At 47.4% G+C, this 13493-nt stretch overlaps 1 protein-coding gene and 1 long non-coding RNA gene across 4 annotated transcripts in view; one reads left to right on the forward strand and one right to left on the reverse strand.

Moving 5' to 3' along the window:
• Positions 1-13493, reverse strand: part of LOC310853040 — a 484331-nt gene that overhangs the window by 152623 nt on the left and 318215 nt on the right. The window lies entirely within an intron of this gene.
• ZNF638 (zinc finger protein 638) overlaps positions 1-13493 on the forward strand; it is a 68358-nt gene that overhangs the window by 13940 nt on the left and 40925 nt on the right. The gene's annotated exons all lie outside the window — the stretch shown is intronic.

Below are 13493 nucleotides of genomic sequence, written 5' to 3' on the forward strand. Positions count from 1 at the left end.
GAGCTGTTTCCTAGTTCTGCTGGATCTCTCAGCGGCGTTTGATACCATCGACCATAACATCCTTCTGGACCGTTGTGAGGGGCTGGGAGCTGGGGGCACTGTCATACAGTGGTTCCGCTCCTTCCTCCTGGGCCGTGTTCAGAAAGTGGTGGTGGGGGATGAGTGTTCAGACCCCTGGGCTCTCACTTGTGGGGTGCCTCAGGGTTCTGTCCTCTCCCCCATGCTTTTCAACATTTACATGCAGCCGCTGGGAGAGATCATCAGGGGGTTTGGGCTGGGTGTTCATCAGTATGCGGATGATACCCAGCTCTACCTCTCTTTCAAATCAGAACCAGTGAAGGTGGTGACGGTCCTGTGTGAGTGTCTGGAGGCGGTTGGAGGATGGATGGCGGCTAACAGATTGAGATTGAATCCTGACAAGACAGAAGTACTGTTTCTGGGGGACAGGAGGCGGGCAGGTGTGGAGGATTCCCTGGTCCTGAATGGGGTAACTGTGCCCCTGAAGGACCAGGTGCACAGCCTGGGAGTCATTTTGGACTCACAGCTGTCCATGGAGGCACAGGTTAAATCCGTGTCCAGGGCAGCTGTGTACCAGCTCCATCTTGTACGCAGACTGAGACCCTATCTGCCTGTGGACTGCCTCGCCAGAGTGGTGCATGCTCTGTTTATCTCCCGCTTGGACTACTGCAATGCGCTCTACGTGGGGCTACCTTTGAAGGTGACCCGGAAACCACAACTAATCCAGAACGCAGCAGCCAGAGACCATATAACACCGGTCTTGAAAGACCTACATTGGCTCCCAGTACGTTTCCGAGCACAATTTAAAGTGTTGGTGCTGACCTTTAAAGCCCTAAACGGCCTCGGTCCAGTATACCTGAAGGAGCGTCTCCACCCCCATGGTTCTGCCCGGACACTGAGGTCCAGCGCCGAGGGTCTTCTGGCGGTTCCCTCACTGCGAGAAGCCAAGTTACAGGGAACCAGGCAGAGGGCCTTCTCGGTAGTGGCACCCTCCCTGTGGAATCAGAGTCACTCCGCTTACACCGCCAACACCTCATAAAATGCGGGAATATATCGCCCCGCCTTTCAAGTTTCCTCTTGTCCATGCACCTCACGAGAGCCGTCATAAATCTCTCGCCAGTCTCTGATCCAGAACTTAACTTAACCCTTGTCCCTGTGGAGCTGTTGGCTTGCTAGCAGCCTCTTCCTGGCCCTCTACGCCTGAAGACACTGCCCTTCCTTCGCCTGCTTCTCCAGCTCCCTCTCCCTCAGGCACCGTGCCCTCTTCTCTACCCTGAAGTTCTCTCCCACATCCATGGAACTCGAACATACTGACTCAGCCCTGACAATCCTGCTGCTCCCACCACCACCTGGAGGATGAGCTGGGACAGCCGAGGCCCCTTCCCACTCGGGACTTTTCTGGGAGTGTTACAGGACTCTCTTTCCTTTGCAATGCTGTTTGGGTTTTTTTAAGCGGGGATGGAATTCACACTGAGGTCCAGTTCCGAGGGCCTTCTGGCAGTTCCAGGCAGAGGGCCTTCTCGGTAGTGGCACCCGCCTTGTGGAACACCCTCCCACCAGGTGTCAAAGAGAAGAACAACTACCAGACTTTTAGAAGACATCTGAAGGCAGCCCTCTTTAGGGAAGCTTTTAATGTTTAACAGACTACTGTATTTTAATACTTTGTTGGAAGCCGCCCAGATTGGCTGGGGAAACCCAGCCAGATGGGCGGGGTATAAATAATAAATTATTAAATTATTATTATTATTATTATATGTTGTGATTTTTTGAAGGTGGGTGGGTTTCATTTGGCTTGGTGAAGCACCGTGTCACCTGGAAGAGCTCCGCTTCTCTTCCTGGCCTGGGGGGGGGGGGTTACTTGCAGAGGAAGGCTCAGTTGGAGCATGGAGGTCAGGAAGGGGGAGAAGCTGCAGCTAAAGAGCACTGTGGGGCTTTCTCTGCTGCTGCTGCTCAATGCAGGAGGGCTTCCGGGGCTTAGCCCTTGCTCAGCTGCCGGTTTCTCCACCTTCTGCACTCCCCCCCCACCCTGTGGTGAGGCACCGTGAGGGACTTCATGGTGACATTGTCATACCCGTATGTCCGGGGGTTGGACTGGATGACCCTTGGGTCCCTTCCAACTATTCAATTCTGTGATTTTACGACGATGAGAGAAGCAAGGCCTTCTGGGCGCTGATGCTGTGAGCCACTCCATTGTAGGATCGGGTGTGTGTGTGTGTGTAAATAAACCGTATATCCTAAAGATGCCGCAGTCTCTGCTGTGCCTCATTTCCAAAAGGAAACGCGAACCCTGGGGAAGCACCTGGAACCTCGCACAGCTCGGAGCTTGGGGAGGCATGCTGTATACTAAAACACTTTTTAAAAGGGATATTAAAAATCGGATAGCTGCTTTGATACATATTGTGAAATGTGTCTCCAGACACCTGCTTTGGACCTTCTCGAAAGTACCAACAAGTGGGGAAAGGAGTGCCACTTTTTATAGTTATTTCAAATCCCCCACGCAGGAGAAATGTAGGTACTTTGGATGTGCAGCACACACAGCAATGGGCCTCTTTGGGCAAGGTGACAACCTCAATGGTTTTAAAAGACGACTAGAGGAACGGACGGAGGAGATGGCTCCTCGCCAGGATGGTTGGAGGCAGCAAAGCTTCTGAATGTGGGTTGCTGGAAGCGGCAGGAGGAGAGAGGGCTCTTGCCTTCACGCCCCGTTTCCCCAAGCATCTGGTTGGCCCCTGCAAGAACAGGATGCTGAACTAAATAGCCCATTGACTTGACCCAGCAGTGTCTTCACCCCCAGAGGCACACTCCATTGTCTCTTGAGATGGAAGGATGCCAATAACTATGAATGAAGCTCGGGGGGGGGGGGGGGACAAATCCTGATGTGGAAGGTGGGAAGGGGCCCGAGGGAGAGTGTGAGCCGTGAGGATTCATAGTGTTCCTTCATCTAAGGTGAGCCTGACGTTATCGTGCCTGCCTATCTCCATATTCAGCAGCTGCTGAGCTAAGCCTCTTAACCTTGGCATTTAGCAGGCAGCGAGAAAACAACTGAGGGGATCTAACCTTGGCGCAGTTTATATTTTAGGAACATTTTACGTTGCAGTTCACAAAGCCTCCCTTTCTCCATTTAAAAATACATGCATACATGCCTGAAGCTATAAAAGCAGCAGGTTAGGCTACAAATAAACCAATGAGTAAAATGGAAGGCTTTTTTTAAAAATAAAGCAATCCGTTTGGAATTGGTCTCTTGGAGGTCCAGCCTGCCAAGCGGGCTTTTTATTCTGCTGTGCTTGAGCATTCTGAAGGAGAACTTTGGCTCCTTTGGCATCTGCTCTCCAGGTCCCCAGACCACCTGCTGCTTACAAATTCCCTGACTTTGCTGCAAGGTGTCTTGCATGGAAACAGAGGTGGGGTGAGGGGCTTTAGCTAAGCGCCCATCTCTGTCAAGGAGCATGACAAAGGCATGGTTGGCCCCCAGATGCTAAAGCACTCCTACGTTTTGGAAACAGGCAAGTGACTGGTTTGGGATGCGGTCACAATCCCTCTGAAGGAGCAGGCTTCCTGGTACACCTTTGTCACTAGGATTGCACACGAATCCAATTTGTTTTCAAGAGTTCTGCATTCTGATTCCTGGAGCCAAGAAAGACGCAAAAGGAATCTCGAAAGGAAAAGGGACCTCATTGTTTGGGAATAAGCCGAGGCTGACTCCCTTCAGCACCAGGCTGGCAAAACTAAAAAATGCTAGAAAGTGCTGTTATGCCGACTTCTCGGAGCAAAGCCAGCTTAACATTTCCAAGATGCAAACCTCATCTGAGACCTCATCTCAATTTCATTTCTAGCTAATGCAAGTTTTGCACAGCCAGCACTTTGACCCTAAGGAAGCATCAAGCAATTTGGGATGCATAATATTCAAAAGGTTGAACGTTACAAACTAGGACAGGGCCTTAATAGATTTTAACTTTTGTAATCTGTTGTAGCAGATGTGCTTTATAACACTAAAAACAGGGCGCTGGTGATGCAAAAGTTTGCAGGTATAATTTCATTAGAAAACAGCAAAAGGCTACAGCTGCTATTAGCCCCTCTGAAGCATAAAGGCAGGGCAGATCACTTTATATAAAATAAACAATCAGGTACATTTTGATCATGTGTGATCTTCCTCAGTGGCCTTTTGGGATCTGTGTTGGGGGCAAGGACCAAATAGGTAGCTAGAAAGGAGAATTCCCTGGATGCCAAGATCCAAGTTTGGGGCAAGTGCTCTTGGTCAGCTTGCATTTCTTGGTACAGAAAGTATTGATCTGATGTGTAGAGAACTTTCCTATTCTAATTAATTCAAGAGGGTTCTGGAAGCTTCTCTGTGTGAAAGAAAGAAGCAGAAGGTTCCTGATGTTTGGGTTGTTGCTTCAGAGAAGCTGAGTACAACTGGCTTAAACTGAGCCTGTTATCTCTTCTTCAATGCAATGCTGACTATAATAATAAGCCAGAAGGAGCCTGGGTTTTGTTCCCTTTCCCATCTTTCCTTCTGGTGTGGTGTTCTTTATATAATGTTAAGGTTTTTGTCTTATTATAAATTTATGTTATGTCTGCTGCAACTGGATTTTTTATGAACACAGCCAATCCTGAATGTATGGGATTTATGACCATTATGCTCATTTGCCTTCAGTAGCAGTAAAGCTCTCTTGGATGAAATATTAATTGCCTCTGGTCTGTTTTTGGGGAATCCTGCAACATGTTTAAATTTTTACTCTACGTTAAATTTTTACTATACGTTGGAGTTCTGCTCTGGATCAATACTGAGTAGAATTCATGACACTCTTTGGTAAGAGAACAGCAATTTAAAATCACAAAACAGGCAGCAAAATAAAGCATGGAAATACAGTGGTACCTCAGGATACAGACGCTTCAGGTTACAGATTCCGCTAACCCAGAAATAGTACCTTGGGTTAAAAACTTTGCTTCAGGATGAGAGCAGAAATCACATCACGGTGGCAGTGGGAGGCCCCATTAGCTAAAGTGGTACCTCAGGTTAAGAACAGCTCCAAGTTAAGAACGGACCTCCGGAACGAATTAAGTTCTTAACCAAAGGAAAGTCCAATGCTGTAAAGAAAAATATTGCATAGGAACCTGGAATGTAAGAACCATGAACCTGGGTAAGTTGGAGGTGGTCAAAAATGAGATGGCAAGAATAAATATTGACATCCTGGGCATCAGTGAACTAAAATGGATGGGAATGGGTGAATTCAGTTCGGATGACCATCATATCTACTACTGTGGGCAAGAAACCCGTAAAAGAAATGGAGTGGCCCTCATAGTCAACAAAAGAGTGGCGAAAGCTGTACTGGGATGCAATCTCAAAAATGATAGAATGATCTCGATACGAATCCAAGGCAGACCTTTTAACATCACAGTAATCCAAGTTTATGCACCAACTACTTGTGCTGAAGAAACTGAAATTGACCAATTCTATGAAGACTTACAAGACCTTATAGAAGTGACACCAAAGAAGGATGTTCTTCTCATTATAGGGGATTGGAATGCTAAAGTAGGGAGTCAAGAGATAAAAGGAACAACTGGAAAGTTTGGCCTTGGAGATCAAAACGAAGCAGGGCAAAGGCTAATAGAGTTCTGTCAAGAGAACAAGCTGGTCATCACAAACACGCTTTTCCAACAACACAAGAGATGACTCTACACATGGACATCACCAGATGGGCAGCATCGAAATCAGATTGATTATATTCTCTGCAGCCAAAGATGGAGAAGCTCTATACAGTCAGCAAAAACAAGACCTGGAGCTGACTGTGGCTCAGATCATCAGCTTCTTATAGCAAAATTCAAGCTTAAACTGAAGAAAGTAGGAAAAACCACTGGGCCGGTAAGATACAATCTAAGTCAAATCCCTTATGAATACACAGTGGAAGTGAGGAACAGGTTTAAGGATTTAGATTTGGTGGACAGAATGCCTGAAGAACTATGGATGGAGGCTCGTAACATTATACAGGAGGCAGCAACGAAAACCATCCCAATGAAAAGGAAATGCAAGAAAGCAAAGTGGCTGTCCAATGAGGCCTTACAAATAGCGGGGGAGAGAAGGCAAGCAAAATGCGAGGGAGATGGTGAAAGATACAGGAAATTGAATGCAGATTTCCAAAGAATAGCAAGGAGAGACAAGAAGACCTTCTTAAACGAGCAATGCAAAGAAATAGAGGAAAGCAATAGAATGGGAAGAACCAGAGATCTGTTCAAGAAAATTGGAGATATGAAAGGAACATTTCGTACAAAGATTTCCATAATAAAGGACAAAAGTGGAAAGGACCTAACAGAAGCAGAAGACATCAAGAAGAGGTGGCAAGAATACACAGAGGAATTATACCAGAAAGAAATGGATGTCTCGTATACCCCAGGTAGTGTGGTTGCTGACCTTGAGCCAGACATCCTGGAAAGTGAAGTCAAATGGGCCTTAGAAAGCACTGCAAATAACAAGGCCAGTGGAAGTGATGGTATTCCAGCTGAACTATTTAAATTTTTAAAAGATGATGCTGTTAAGGTGCTACACTCAATATGCCAGCAAGTTTGGAAAACTCAGCAGTGGCCAGAAGATTGGAGAAGATCAGTCTACATCCCAATCCCAAAGAAGGGCAGTGCCAAAGAATGCTCCAACTACCGCACAATTGCACTCATTTCACACGCTAGCAAGGTTATGCTTAAAATTCTACAAGGAAGGCTCAAGCAGTATGTGGACCGAGAACTCCCAGAAGTGCAAGCTGGATTTAAAAGAGGCAGAGGAACCAGAGACCAAATTGCAAACATGCGCTGGATTATGGAGAAAGCTAGAGAGTTCCAGAAAGACATCTACTTTTGCTTCATTGGCTATGCAAAAGCCTTTGACTGTGTCGACCATGGCAAACTATGGCAAGTTCTTAAAGAAATGGGAGTGCCAGATCACCTCATCTGTCTCCTGAGAAATCTCTATGTGGGACAAGAAGCTACAGTTAGAACTGGATATGGAACAACTGATTGGTTCAAAATTGGGAAAGGAGTACGACAAGGCTGTATTTTGTCTCCCTGCTTATTTAACTTATATGCAGAATTCATCATGCGAAAGGCTAGGCTGGATGAATCCCTAGCCGGAATTAAGATTGCCGGAAGAAATATCAACAACCTCAGATATGCAGATGACACAACCTTGATGGCAGAAAGTGAGGAATTAAAGAACCTTTTAATGAGGGTGAAAGAGGAGAGCGCAAAATATGGTCTGAAGCTCAACATCAAAAAAACGAAGATCATGGCCACTGGTCCCATCACCTCCTGGCAAATAGAAGGGGAAGAAATGGAGGTAGTGAGAGATTTTACTTTCTTGGGCTCAATGATCACTGCAGATGGTGACAGCAGCCACGAAATTAAAAGACGCCTGCTTCTTGGGAGAAGGGCAATGACAGGCCTAGACAGCATCTTGAGAAGTAGAGACATCACCTTGCCAACAAAGGTTCGTATAGTTAAAGCTATGGTTTTCCCAGTAGTGATGTATGGAAGTGAGAGCTGGACCATAAAGAAGGCTGATCGCCGAAGAATTGATGCTTTTGAATTATGGTGCTGGAGGAGACTCTTGAGAGTCCCATGGACTGCAAGAAGATCAAACCTCTCCATACTGAAGGAAATCAACCCTGAGTGCTCACTGGAAGGACAGATTGTGAAGCTGAGGCTCCAGTACTTTGGCCACCTCATGAGAAGAGAAGACTCCCTGGAGAAGACCCTGATGTTGGGAAAGATGGAGGGCACAAGGAGAAGGGGACGGCAGAGGACGAGATGGTTGGATAGTGTTTTCGAGGTTACCAGCATGAGTTTGACCAAACTGCAGGAGGCAGTGGAAGACAGGAGTGCCTGGCGTTCTCTGGTCCATGGGGTCACGAAGAGTCGGACACGACTAAACGACTAAACAACAACAACAACAACAACCACTGTATAGGCTGCTGGACCTTTTAAATATGGTTTTGTGAGTTCCACAACTCCCCACCTCCCTTAGCATGTTTGTTGAGTTAGAAATGGTTTTCTTACAAACTCTCCAAAGATCACAGCATTCAGAAAACACAAGGCAGTAAAACTTGGCTTAGTGATGAAAGTTCCTAAATTATTGGTATAGGAACACAAGAATGACTTATAGGAGCCATGCGGTCTGAGCTGCAATAACCAGCTCAAAATCACTTTACATGTTGAGCTGCTCTGGTAGACTGAAAAGGAACAAAATCTTGGATTACCTAATCCTTCCTGAGGTGAGCTAAACCTGGCAGGACAGTTGACTCTGGCATTAACCCCTTTGTGCATTAATTAGACTTAAGCATGTTGGTTAGATGAGGCTGTTTCTCCCAGAATCTGACGGATCCCAAAGCTCCTATAGAAAGCAATAGCCTGCCTTTCAGCATTGTTACTGAAAGCTCTTTAAAGCTGCACCATCTAAAAACAACATATTTCTTAAAGGTCTTGTGCAAATAGATGCACATATAATTGGCTGATCAATTGAAACCCCTTTGTTGAATAGAATGGAGTCTTCTTTGTGCAGCTGGCCTTTGACCCCTCATTTAGATGTTTAGATCAGGCATAGACAGCCTTGGCCCTCCAGATGTTTTGGGATTACAATTCCCACCATCCCTGACCACTGGTCCTTTTAGCTAGGGATGATGGGAGTTGTAGTCCCAAAACATCTGGAGGGCCAAGCTTGCCTATGCCTGGTTTAGATTGTGGGTGTGTTTATTTCCACGTATGAATCGTGTCACCTTGACCATGCAGGGAACATCTTTTTCTTGTCATGTTAAGAAAAGAATGCCCCCCCCCCCCCGCAATATCTTGGGTGAAGAAGAAGAAGAAGTGTTTGAATTTGATATCCCGCCTTTCACTCCCTTTAAGGAGTCTCAAAGTGGCTAACATTCTCCTTTCCCTTCCTCCCCCACAACAAACACTCTGTGAAGTGAGTGAGGCTGAGAGACTTCAGAGAAGTGTGACTAGCCCAAGGTCACCCAGCAGCTGCATGTGGAGGAGCGGAGACGCGAACCCGGTTCCCCAGATTACGAGACTACCGCTCTTAACCACTACACCACACTGGTGTGAGGACAGATGGGAGTCTGCTTTTCATCTCCTGGTGAAAAACAGGAGGAAGCTGTTGCAGGGGATTTGCAGGAGGCTCAGTTGGGAGCTGGGCAGGTGGGCTCTGCTTATTTTCATGCCTTTAGAAGAGAAACCTTTGCAAACCTAGATTCAGGTAGGTAGCAGTGTTGGTCTGATGCAATAGAAATATATATATAAATAAAAAAATGTCCAGTAGCACCTTAGAGACCAACTAAGTTTGTTCTTGGTATGAAATACAGCCCTTTGTTGTTGTTTAGTCGTTTAGTCGTGTCCGACTCTTCGTGACCCCATGGACCAGAGAACGCCAGGCACCTCTGTCCTCCACTGCCTCCTGCAGTTTGGTCAAACCCTACCTCAGGTTAAATATGCTTCAGGTTGAGTGTTTTCAGGTTCCACTCCGCGGCGACCCGGAAGTAACGGAATGCGTTACTTCCAGGTTTTGCCGCTTGCGCATGCACAGATGCTCAAAATGACATCATGTGCGGAAGCGGCAAATTGCGACCCGCACACACGCAGGTTGCGTTCGCTTCAGGATGCGAATGGGGCTCCGGAATGGATCCTGTTTGCATCCAGAGGTACCACTGTACCCTGACAGGTATCTGAAGAAGTGTGCATGCACACGAAAGCTCATACCAAGAATAAACTTAGTTGGTCTCTAAGGTGCTACTGGACTATATATATATATATATATATATATATATATATATATATATGCTTTCGTAGATTTTCACGGGTACAGGAATGCAGGTTTTGGTGTCCTCGGGTGTCTTCCCGTGTAAAAGTTGGGGTGTCTAGGCGACGTTTCGACGAGGTCTCACTCGTCATCTTCAGGCTGGTGCTTTCGGCTTCTTGTTACTGGAACAGAGCGGGATCTCAATGTTTGAGTTCCTATAAATACTGTAGAGGGGGTGTGGTGTCTAGCCTCCAATGTTCTGGGCAGAGAGGAAGTTCCCAGGCTAGTGTGCCTTTTCTTCTTTTGTTCCTTAATTACTTGAGAGATACCTTGAGTGATTTCTTGAGTGATATCCTGAGTACCACTTAGGTGGGTCATTAGGTGTGGATTAGTTGCTAAAGTCTTTGTGTCTTGACCTCTTGAACTTTGTGAAGAGGTCTCTCTTTTCCAACACATGAAAGAAACAGGACACGAAATTAATTTTGCAGATTCCAAATTGCTCTTTAACACGGAACATCACCACAAGAGAATAATCATGGAAGCCATCGAGATAGAGAAACACCCTCACAACATGAACAAGCGTGACGACACATCCCGCTTGCCAGACATCTGGAAATTAGCCCTCTCCACAAAAACTGACACCAGATCCAGAGGCACACAGAACGCCAACACCAATCAACCACACCAGACCCAAACCCAGACCCTCTCCACAGATGAATTACTGACACCATCCAGTAGCCAATCCATGGTGGCACCTCCGGATGCTGCACCCCCCTGCAATCCCTACACAGATCTGGCTGACACAAGCCACAAAACCACAGCTCGCCCCTATACACGAAGCCAAGCCAAAGCACAACTAAGTGCAATACAGCCATCTTCTCAGGAAAACTCTTCACAAAGTTCAAGAGGTCAAGACACAAAGACTTTAGCAACTAATCCACACCTAATGACCCACCTAAGTGGTACTCAGGATATCACTCAAGAAATCACTCAAGGTATCTCTCAAGTAATTAAGGAACAAAAGAAGAAAAGGCACACTAGCCTGGGAACTTCCTCTCTGCCCAGAACATTGGAGGCTAGACACCACACCCCCTCTACAGTATTTATAGGAACTCAAACATTGAGATCCCGCTCTGTTCCAGTAACAAGAAGCCGAAAGCACCAGCCTGAAGATGACGAGTGAGACCTCGTCGAAACGTCGCCTAGACACCCCAACTTTTACACGGGAAGACACCCGAGGACACCAAAACCTGCATTCCTGTACCCGTGAAAATCTACGAAAGCATATATATATATATATATAGTTGTTGTTGCTGTTTAGTCGTTGAGTCGTGTCTGCCTCTTCGTGACCCCCTGGACCAGAGCACGCCAGGCACTCCTGTCTTCCACGGCCTCCCGCAGTTTGGTCAAACTCATGCTGGTAGCTTCCAGAACACTGTCCCACCATCTCGTCCTCTGTCGCCCCCTTCTCCTTGTGCCTCCATCTTTCCCAGCATCAGGGTCTTTTCTAGGGAGTCTTCTCTTCTCATGAGGTGGCCAAAGTCTTGGAGCCTCAGCTTCAGGATCTGTCCTTCCAGTGAGCACTCAGGGCTGATTTCCTTCAGAATGGAGAGGTTGGATCTTCTTGCAGTCCATGGGACTCTCCAGAGTCTCCTCCAGCACCAGAATTCAAAAGCATCCATTCTTCAGCAATCAGCCTTCTTTATGGTCCAGCTCTCACTTCCATACATCACGACTGGGGAAACCAGAGCTTTACCTATACAGACCTTTGTTGGCAAGGTGATGTCTTTGCTTTTGAAGATGCTGTCTATGTTTGATATGCAGTGGTACTTCGGGTTAAGTATTTAATTCGTTCCGGAGGTCTGTTCTTAACCTGAAGCTGTTCTTAACCTGAGGTGCCACTTTAGCTAATGGGGCTTCCTGCTGCTGCCACGCAGTTTCTGTTCTCATCCTGAAGCAAAGTTCTTAACCTGAAGCACTATTTCTGGGTTAGCGGAGTCTGTAAGCTGAAGCGTATGTAACCCGAGGTACCACTGTGTGTATATATACGGCCTTTGCATACGGCTGAGCCATAAGAAACATATATCCTCGCAGCACCAATCCTTGCAGCAAAAGCCCCTACGAAGTTAGAAGGCGGCCTTGTTGCACCTTGACTCCGGGGACGAGCCCCTGACGAAGAGCCCTGCGGGATCCGGAAGCCTGCGGGGGCCTCCTTGCAGCGTTTCCAACTGCGCTTGCGTGGCTTTGTCCCGCGCATGCTCCGTCCCTTTCCCGCCACCTCCCCGTTGCTGCTTTGGCCCTTCCCCTCCGCGCAGGCGCAGCGGCCCTTTCCCCCGTCCCCATCCGGGAACCCTCGGGCGCGCATGCGCAGAGCCGCGCCGCCGTCCGTGTCGCTTGTTCCCCTCAGAGCAGCGGCCGCGTCGGGGGCGAGGCGGGAGAGGAAGGAGCAGCGCGGCGCCCGCGGCCTTGGCTTGAGCGTCCCTCTCTCTCCCTCCGCGCAGGCGGGACCCGAGGCCCAGCGCGGCGCCGGCGGAGGTGAAGCGGGGGCGGCGGGGGGCAGGAGGAGCGGGGTCCCGGCGGGGGAGGAGGGAGGGGAGGCAGGCCTCGGCGCCTCAGGCCTCAGGCTCCGCCGCTCGGCCGCCATGGCCCCCTCCCCCACCCCCACTGGAAGCCGTGAGGGGGGGGGGAGGGAAGAATATTATTCGTGGGAATCAATAAGAACCAGCAACAACACGGTGGGTTTTCGGGGGCTGCACATGCCGCTAACGAGGTTTGAGGAGGCCCTCAGCGCCTGAAGGCAACGGGGCCCTTCTGTCTGCAGCCGTCCTTTGTCGAAAAGAAATTGTCGCCGTTTTTTGTGTTGAATAGATGCTTTATGGTCATTTATGGACCTGGTAGGTAGCTCAAGCCATTTAATAGGAGCCTACACAACACAAAACACGGCTGCTGTATGTAGGTGTTTTTATTTTATTTACCCTTTCTATGTCCGGCTGTCCTTTGTCAAAAACAAATTGCCGCCGTTTTTTGTGTTGAATAGATGCAATATGGTAATTTATGGACCTGGTAGGTATCTAAAGCCGTTTGCACAGAACAAATAGGAGCCTACACAATACAAAACGCTGTTGCTGTATGTCGGTTTAATTTTTTTGTTGTTTTTATCTTATATTTTGGAAATGTACGTCCTGTCCCCCCCCTTTAATTTTTTTGGGCCCCCCCAAGAGAGTGAGACCCTAAGCTACAGCTTGTTTAGCTTATATGTAAATCCAGCACTGCCTTCTAAACATTTTGCGAATCTAAGTTGGGCCTCATTGAGGGGCAGTGTTTCAATATGAGTAGGAAAATGAGAGTACCGTACTCCTAAACATTTTTTTTTAGAAAAAAAAAGCACTGGCCCTTTGCTTGAATTTTGAAGATTAAAATCTTTGGGTAGAGGCAGCCCATTCTTATTTTTTGCAATGTGCTTAGTATACTTTTAGATGTTTAATAAATTGCATACTTATATACAGTGGTTTTTTCTGGGGGTATGTAGGGGTACGCATACCTCTAAACATGTTGTGAATCTAAGTTTGGCTTCATTGAGGGGCAGTATTTGAATATGAGTGGGAAAATGAGAGTACCCCCTAAACATTTTTTTTAGAAAAAAGCATTGATTAATAATAATAAGTCTCCACCGAAACCCTCCCCTCTTGGGGGG

This window comes from Podarcis gaigeae (genome assembly GCF_964106915.1).
Source record: "Podarcis gaigeae genome assembly, chromosome: 9".
NCBI classification, from domain to species: domain Eukaryota; kingdom Metazoa; phylum Chordata; class Lepidosauria; order Squamata; family Lacertidae; genus Podarcis; species Podarcis gaigeae.